This window comes from Bubalus bubalis, chromosome 14, assembly GCF_019923935.1.
Source record: "Bubalus bubalis isolate 160015118507 breed Murrah chromosome 14, NDDB_SH_1, whole genome shotgun sequence".
Classification (NCBI taxonomy): Eukaryota; Metazoa; Chordata; class Mammalia; order Artiodactyla; family Bovidae; genus Bubalus; species Bubalus bubalis.
The window spans coordinates 14,553,959-14,563,242 of NC_059170.1; the positions used below are offsets into that span (position 1 = coordinate 14,553,959).

Genomic DNA, 9,284 nt, shown 5'->3' on the forward strand with positions numbered 1-9,284 from the left:
GCCTGGCATGCTGTGGTTCATGGGGTTGCAGAGTCGGACACGACTGAGCAACTCAACTGAATTGAACTGAACTGAACTGATGCAGAATCTAGGATGATTCCACCTCAAGATTCTTAATTTAATTACGTCTCCAAAGACCCCCTTTTCCAAAGATTACACTCACAGGATCTGAAGGTTAGGACCTGGGCAAGGTTTTGGGGAGGCCACCCATCAGCCCATATAAGCAAAGCAAGTGGCCATAGAAGCCACCAGGTACGTGTCAAGATCTGACTCCACCTGTGTGCCGTGTTGTGGCTGATTCACAGAAGGTGTCAGGTCAAGTTGCATTGTGTCTGAGCCACATGGTGTGGTTACAGTTGTGACAGAAGGCATGACAACTGCTTGCATTTGTTTTTCTCTCCTGCCCTCTGCCTCCCAATCAAACCAACATTAACCTTACTTAAGGGCGAGGGAGGTGGCCCAGCACCGTTTTGTAAATGCCAACCATTGATTTAAAGCTTCATGGACATTTGAAACTGATGAAGGACTGTAGTCTAGGTAACAAGATTTTATCAACATTATTTTTCTGGTTTTGATATTGTATAACAGTGGTAAGTGGCTGCCATTTGGGGGCAGCTAGACAAAAGTCCAAGGGACTCCGTATACTATTATTATATTATTATTGCTGTTATTACAATTATTATTATAACTTCTGGTGAGTTTATAATCATTTTAAAATAAAAAGTTGAAAAAAAAATCAAACAACTTGATAATATTCAAAACTCTTATCAGAAAAAATAACCTTTATGGGCCTTTCTGGATTGGATGGTAGAAGGGTGCCCCCGTCAAGCCCTAGCTTGACATGGGCTGAATTACTACTCCTAGGGTGGCCTGGGATTCTCATCCTCCCAGGCCACTGGGAAGCAGCCTCACCCTGGCCTGGACCCATCCCCACCCCAGGCCTCCTGGCAGCCTGTTCGACCTCCTCCCTGGGAAGGCGGTCCTGCCAGGCCCTCCCCAAGCCTCCCCAGGCCAGGGCTGGTCGGGTTTACAGACACATGGCTGGGTTGTCCTGGCACCACCTCTCCCTGAAGCCCAGGTTGAGCCCTGCTGTTGCTGCCACTTGCACACAGCTCTGGCTCCTGTGGGCCTCTCCCTCGTGTTTCCCTGGAGGCACTGCAGCCTCAATGACCCCGTCCTGAGTCAGAAGCTCTGGGCTCCTTGGAGGTGTTCCTCCAGCTGAGGCCCGGCCCACCCTGCCGTGACTCTGGTTGTCACCCGATGCATGTTCCTCCTCCCCTTCCTCCTGTGACAGCGTGCTTCGTGCCTGCCTTCCTCCCCCAGCAGACTCCAGCTTCTACTAGCCTGGGCAAGTTGCAGGCACCTTCCCTGGGCCACTCTTCTGGTTCTTTCTCTCCTCCCTCCTCACCCACATGGAAGCTGGCTGTGAGTTCTATCATGTGGTCTGCCGGTTTGGTGCCCTAGGGGTTATAGACTTGGGAGTCCATGGACAGACTCTGGGGACTCTAGAAACCCCTGAACTTGCGTGCAAAATGTCTGCACATTTTCCCAGGGAAGAAATAGATTTGCAGATGGATCCAAGACCCACAGATAATTAAGACTCTCTGAAGGGGCTGTAGCCTAATTATCAGGCATTTAGTCTCTGGCATCAGCCCGCTGGGCTGTGATACTGTTTCTATCAAGTTGGTTCATCCCCATGCCCCAGTTTCCTCTCATGTAAAATGAACTAAATGAGAGCCTTGATCATGTCTGGAGGTGATATGGAATAAGTGAAAAAGTCACATCAAGTTCTTGGCACCTCCCCAGGAAGAACTCAGTGTAGATGCTCTGTGAATATTTTTAAATTAATTACTTAATTTTTGACTGCACTGGATCTTCATTGCTGCCTGCGGGCTTTCTCTAGTTGCAGTGAGCGGGGGCTACTCTCTAGTTGTAGTACACAGGATTCTTATTCTGGTGTCTTCTCATGTTGTGACTTGTGGGTTCTAGAGCTTGGGCTGAGGAGTTGCAGTACTTAGGCTTAGTTGCCCTGCAGCAGCTAAGCCCTGTGTGGGCTCTTAGTTCCCTGACCAGGGATTGAATCCATGTTCCTTGCACTGGCAGGCAGACTCTTAGCCACTGGACCACCAGGGAAGTCAATGATCTGCTATTATTTTTATCTGTCTTGAGCACCTAGGATCTCCCTTCATACTTATAACAGCCACGTGGGGTAGCAGTTATCAACCTCCTTTGAGAGACTTCCCTTACCCCACATCACACAGACATGAAAAGGCAGAGCTGGGATTTGGACTCATAGCTTCCTTCCTTTCTGCTACACATTACTGCCACTCAACCCAAAGAGAATGAGAAGATATAAAGGTGATGGGGTCAGAAGGTGTCTTGTATTTTGAAACCCCTTTATGTGTTCTGGAAAGTCTTCCTGTTTTCTGGGGTGTACTGTGTTTGTATGGGGTAGTGATGAGACAGGACAAAATCCTAGAATGGCCTGACTTCGGGTGATGTACATGCTGGAAACCCTTTGCCTTTGGAGATGCTATTCCTCCCTTTACCTAAGGGCTACCTGGTCATTGGTCAAACCCATTGCACATGACACCTGCCCTGGTGTCATCTGACCAAACTCCGTCTCTGACCTTGTCAGTACTTGTTGCCTTTCAGCCCTGACCCACTTTCATCCTGTCACTTACTACACTGCACTGTGACTTCTTTGATGACCCTCCATTCCTGTCTCTTCGACAATGTAAAGTTTGTGCTAAATGCACCTTTTTGCCCTCTGTGCTCAGCTTGGTTCCTGGTATCTAATAAGGGTCTGATGAGCAGGAATGAATCCTCTCTATTCCTTATCAGGATTAAATCCAAAGTCTTTACCTTGATCCACAGGCCCTGCCTGAAATCCTTGCCTTCTACTATGGATGCATCTCATGCCAATGTTGATCACCCCATGAGCCCAGACATAGCTTCTCTTTCACTTTTTAAATATAATAGCCTCTAGACCCCACTCCAGTACTCTTGCCTGGAAAATCCCATGGCGGAGGAGCCTGGTAGGCTGCAGTCCATGGGGTCGCTAAGAGTCGGACACGACTGAGCAACTTCACTTTCACTTTTCACTTTCATCCATTGGAGAAGGAAATGGCAACCCACTCCAGTGTTCTTGCCTGGAGAATCCCAGGGATGGGGGAGCCTGGTGGCTGCTATCTATGGGGTCGCACAGAGTCGGACACGACTGAAGTGACTTAGCATAGCATAGCATAGCATAGAATGTCCATAGCTCTAATCACAATCTCAGTGTATTTGGGACTTCCCTAGCAGTCCAGTGGTTAAGACTCTAAGATTCCAATGCAGGGGGCACAGGTTGATCCCTGGTCAGGGAACTAAGATCCCACATGCCCTGTGGCACAATCAAAAACATAAAAAGGCAATTTCAATATAACTGATTATGTAACTATAAGTTGAACTATGTGCAGCATCTGTGAGATAGTCAAGTGTAGGTAATTTCATATGACTCAAAAGAATAATGATTTGATGATGGTTCATTCCTGGACTTTGAGCTCTGTGAAGGATACTGCCTAAAAGGGTCCAGCAAATGATAGATACTCAACATTTTCATAATCGATGAAAAGTCAACCACCTACATTTTTACCATCTAATTCCTTGACCATACACATCCTAAAGTGTTGAGAGTTGTGTAAGCATGCAGAATTTCACACCATTCTCTGATTTAAACCAGTTCTTTGTTACAAAGAGGAAGTAAAGAATTCTATCCCCCTAGGCTTCCCTTGTGGTTCAGCTGGTAAAGAATCCACTTGCAATGTGGGAGACCTGGGTTCGATCCCTGGGTTGGGAAGATTCCCTGGAGAAGGGAAAGGCTACCCACTCTAGTATTCTGGCCTGGAGAATTCCATGGACTGTGTAGTCCATGAGGTTGCAGAGTCGGACACGACTGAGCGACTTTCACACACACACAATCTAGATGTTCCAACGAAGCATCTTGCCTTCCTGAATTCTCTAGCCACCTGGGTCTAGGCTCTAGTTTTGATTTAAGCAATCATGGTCCGAGTGAAGCACTGAGAACCATCAGGGCTCACGCACTTCTCAGAGCTTGTCCTTCTACCAAGAAAGGGAGAGGAGTTTTTTGGCAGAATCTCAGATGGACCATTTATAGTAGCTGTTAATGGGCAAAGTGTTAACCTCTCTGAACCCCAGCTTCCCCACGGGAATATTTATATAGTCAGTCCACATTCCAGAATTGTAAAGACTAAATGATATAACAAGTGAAGAGCCAGTGTAGAAGTCCTTTATTATTTTTGCACTCACTGTGGTCAGGAACAGGCAAGAAGGCAGCTTCAGACCAGAAGGTACTGGGGAGTCCATGGAATAAAGTTGTTGGGCTTGTGTCCCTTGCTGCCACAGTTATCTCAAACCAGGCAGCGGACTTGGGACTAAACATTCATTATCTCACTTTGTCTTCAAAATCCCTGCCTGAGGTAAGAACTGTGTTTATTTTTTATAGATGAAGAAACTGGGCTCAGAAGAGTGAAGTTAATTACCTTATCTATGTACCCAGTCAGAGGAGGAAGTAGGATTAGAACCCAAGTCACTTTTTCTTTTTTAACTTCTACAATGTGGTGTTGGCTTCCACTGTACAGCAATGGAAATCAACCACAGCTACACACATATCTCCTCTCTCTTGAGCCTCCCCCTTCTCCTCCCATCCCTCCTCTCTAGGTCATCACAGAGTGCCAGATTGGACTCCCTGTAGAACGCAAGTCTTTTTGTAAAAAAAAAAAAAAAAAAAAAATCAAACATTTATTTGGCTGCACTGGGTTATAGTTGTGGCATGCAGGGTCTTTAGTTACAGCGTGTGAGATCTAGTTCCCTGACCAGGGATGGAACCCGGGCCCCTTGCATTGGAAGCGCAGAGTCTTAGCCACTGGACCACCATGGAAGTCCCCAGAACCCAAGTCTTTATACCAAGAAAAACAGATATTTTTCCCTTTGGGGCCTTCTTGTAGACAACAAATATCACTGCTCTTTATGTTCTTCATGCATTTCTTTCTTGGCCACTAATCTAATGATAAATAAATAATGGATTGCTGCTGTAAAGCCTGATTTCTTGGCTACACCCAGGTAAATGTCCACTGGCTTCAGTAGCAATTAGCTTCAATGAGAGGTTGCCTGATTAATAATAATACCACCACCTGCTATTTATAGATGACCGTTCTCCAAGGAGTCCAAAATGCTTAGCAGACATTATCTAATCCAGTCCTGCTGTGTTACCGTAAATCTGGTCTGGGCTTGTGGTACTTCTGCCTTTTCACAGAGAGGGCTCATGTTCGGAGAGGGTTTAGATCTTGGCTCTCATCACACAGAAGGTTGGCATCCCCTACTTGAGGTCCATAAGTGCCTTTTTTGACCTCATAGTACTTTGCTCTCCATGGAAATTAGACCAGGTCTGTTATCATGATTTCTGCTTTCTGTGGGCCTCTGGCATTGCTCAGACCACAGGAGCTGGACAGGCAGCTTCATGAGAATTTCTAAGGTTTTGCACAGGGTTTGTTTGGACTCACTTTCAGGCAGCAGCATCTTTGAATCGCTCCTGGGATCTGCATCAAGGTTGTCTTCTCCTCCTCTCCTTCCTCCTCTATGTCCTTTTTCACTGTCTGCACTCTTTTCTCGTTTTCCTCCTCATCCTTCTTCTTCCTCTTCTTCTCCTCCTCTTCCTTCTTCTTCAACACACACTTATTTGGAGCTAGTTTTATGCCAAGTCCCAAGCCAAGCACTTTACAGGAATTGCTTGACTTATTCCTCACAGGAGATATTGATTGATAGCTATCATTGCCAATCCCACTTGACAGAACAGAAAACTGAGGCTCAGAGTGGATAAATTCCATTCTGATTGTTGACAGTCTAAACTTTCCCAGATCAACTTGAGAAACTCTGTGGTATTACCACCCAGCACAGTGTCTGGCATGCATAAAATGCCCAGTGAATAGATGCTCATCAGAATAAAAGAATAACTGTCATTGATAAAGTATAGGTATATTATACATCAGAATTTTCAATCCTTATAGCAATCTGATGAGGTAGGTCCTATTTTACAGAAAATGAACTAAGGCTCATAAAGGTAAATAATTTGTAAAGTTCACACAGTTAAAAAATGAGGTTATATTGTATTAATTAATAAATAATTAATTCTTGGTTTTCCAGATTCCTGAATCTTTACACTTAATCCATAAGCTCATTGGAATCAATGAAGGGTGGGCTGGTGGACGGATGGAAGTGAGAGAAGTAGATGGGACCAGGATTCCCCTCCCATGCCTTTCTGTCTCAGATGCTAAATTCTTGGTGACAACAGGGTAATGATGATAAAGACACATATGTAGCACAGTCTGAAACCTTCAAGGACTTGTGTAAATTATACTGGAGTTGCTTACCCATGAGAGACTTTCATCTAAAGTGGGGCACTTAAAAACATTTTTTATTGAAATATAATTGATTTACAATGTTGTGTTAATTTCAGGTATACAAGAAAATGAATCAGTTGTGCACATACATATAGCCACTCTTTTTTAGACTCTAAAAATATGGAACACTTCATGAATTATGTTTCATCCTTATGCAGGGCTCATACTAACTTTCTCTGTATAGTTCCAATTTTAGTATAGGGCTGCTGAAGCAAGCACTCAGTTCAGTTCAGTCACTCAGTGGTATCTGACTTTTTGCTACCTCATAGACTGCAGCACACCAGGCTTCCCTGTCCATCACCAACTCCCAGGGCTTGCTCAAACTCATGTCCACAGAGTGATGTCATCCAAACATCTCTTCATCTGTTGTCCCCTTCTCCTGCCTTCAATCTTTCCCAGCATTAGGGTCTTTTCCAGTGAGTCAGTTCTTTGCATCAGGCGGCCAAAGTATTGGAGTTTCAACTTCAGCATCAGTCCTTCCAATGAATATTCAGGACTGATTTCCTTTAGGATGGACTGTTTGGATCTCCTTTCAGCCCAAGGGACTCTCAAGAGTCTTCTCCAATACCACAGGTCAAAAGTATTATTTTCTTTATGGCCCAACTTTCACATCAGACATGACTACTGGAAAGACCATAGTAGAAGCAAGCACCAAAATGTGACGTTTCAAGTGAGTGCTTGCTCTTGGAGCTCAGGTCCAAGCCCTGGTGACCTAAGGGATGTCCATGGGATACGTGTGCTCATGGATAGAAAGAAAGCCTGATTGCACCAAGATTAAGAAGAGTGTAATGATGAGAGTCTTATATCTCAGCATTTAAGGTAATGAACTTTAAGAGTCTAATCTGGAGTAGAAGAAGTTAAGGGCATGGTGGAATACACAGGAGTGTTGGTGCTAAGTATCTGGAACAAGACATCAACAGCTTAGAAATGGGATACAAGTCTAAAGGCAGGAGATGGCGTTAACAGAGCCTGGGAAGCTGGGAGCTAAGGCCATCCTGCACCAATGGGAGTCATGGAAGAGTTCCAGTCTCTGGTCTGAAAGAGAGTCATAGAGAGAAATACCGTGGTTTCTCCCTTCCTTCTCTTCTCTAACCTCCCCCTAGTACCTCTGATTATGGTCTGTCAACTCTAATAGGAAGCCAACTTTGTAAGATTTATGAAGTGCAGTTTTCAGGACATGGCTCTGTATAGTAAAGAGCTGAAAATAGAAGTAGAAGGCTGGAAAATTCATCTGATGGGCTAACGATGGATATTCTAGGTATATCCTGGAATATTTATTTATTTCGCAGACTAGAGTCAGATGTCTGGTCCAGATGGACTCTTAGGTTTGCTTTGCCACTCCAGAAGTTACAGACCTTGAAAAGGTCTAACCTATTTTGTTAGAATTTTATCACAATTCAAGGAGAAGAAGGAATCTACCATTCACATGAGCATCTTATACCAGAATGTCACTTTGTAACCAGAGTCCAGCTTCCTTTGGTTGACTGCTTGTGGCAGCAGGTCACTGGGGACTGGCTTACCTGGAGGCAGAGGCCATGGGATTTATGCTACTCAAAGGAGCTTGGCGGCCCCTACATCACCATCACCATTCAGTGACATGGTGATTGAAATTCCAAAATGGATGAAAAATTCCCTGTGGTTAAAATGACAAGTTTGGAAATTCCTTTGACAGGATAAATAAATAAATACACAAAAAAGTGTAGAAATAAAACTTCTGCCTCTCTGCCTGGATAAGCGTAGGATCACACTGGGAATTCAGTTCTTTTGCCATTCTGAGTTTGCTGAAGACAAGGAAAGCAAACCAGAGGGAGCCTAACGCAGAGCCAAAACTACACCCTTCTTTCCCCGGAGGACCGTAGAGGTCCAGGAGTCAGGGTGCTTTTCTCACTAGGAGAATTTTATTCATTCATGAAATTTTCTCCAGAGAATAAAGTGGCAAATACTTCTTCCTTGTTCTCTCCCTTGCTCTGTCTATCCCTTCTTTCCTTTCTTCATCACTTGAGAAAAAAAGTATCCACTATTCCAGTTATCTATTGCTACATAGCAAATGAAACCACATTTTGTGGTTTAAAACAACAGCAATCATTTATTTTGCTCATGCAGCAGCAAGGCTTGGTGGGTCAGCTCTTCTTTGCACCACATGGTTACCTGGAGTCTGCTCCACATGGTTTCAACTGGAGCCTGAGGATTCTCTTTCCAGATGGCGCACCTGGGATGAGGTGTTGTTATACTGGGGCTTCCCAGGCACTGTCAGCTGGGGAACTCAGTTCCCTTGTGGACCTCTCCAAGAGACTCCTTGGACTTTTTCAGAACAGGCTGGGAGGATTCCAAGAATGCTCCAAAAGATCCAGGGGGGAGCTCAGGACATCCCGGAACCCTAGAATCTCATTGCTACAGCATTCACTTGGCCTAGGAAGTTTGTGGCTTTCTTTAATCCATCATCCCCACCTTATTGGAGGTGGGCCTGTAGTGTGAGTAACTTCACAGCGAAAGAGCAATGGCAGACCTTCAGGACTCCATGGAACTCAAAATAAAATTCCTAAGGTTAGCAGAAGAATTTTGGCAGGACCAGGGATCTGGGAGGTCCCTAGCATTAATTAAGGGTGGTGACTTCATATCATATCATAAGGGTGGCTGACTTCTCAGCTCTGATCATTTGTAGCTGAGTAAGTTTAGGTGTGCTACATAACTTATTCAGACTTCAGATTCCTCAACTGTAAAATGAAAAGAATCCTGTCTCACTTTATTCCTTTGAAAATAGTAAAGATGGTAGCCAAAGAAAGGAGAGGGGTAGGGGGACACATTAAAATATCTGGGTTATAG

General features: G+C 44.6%; 1 non-coding gene across 1 annotated transcript; it reads right to left on the reverse strand.

The window, feature by feature from the left end:
* Positions 1-6,575: 6,575 nt before the first annotated feature.
* On the reverse strand, positions 6,576-6,678 carry LOC112578989. The gene has a single exon (XR_003103425.3). It is a non-coding gene; the product is annotated as a U6 spliceosomal RNA (small nuclear RNA).
* Between the last annotated feature and the right edge of the window lie 2,606 nt (positions 6,679-9,284).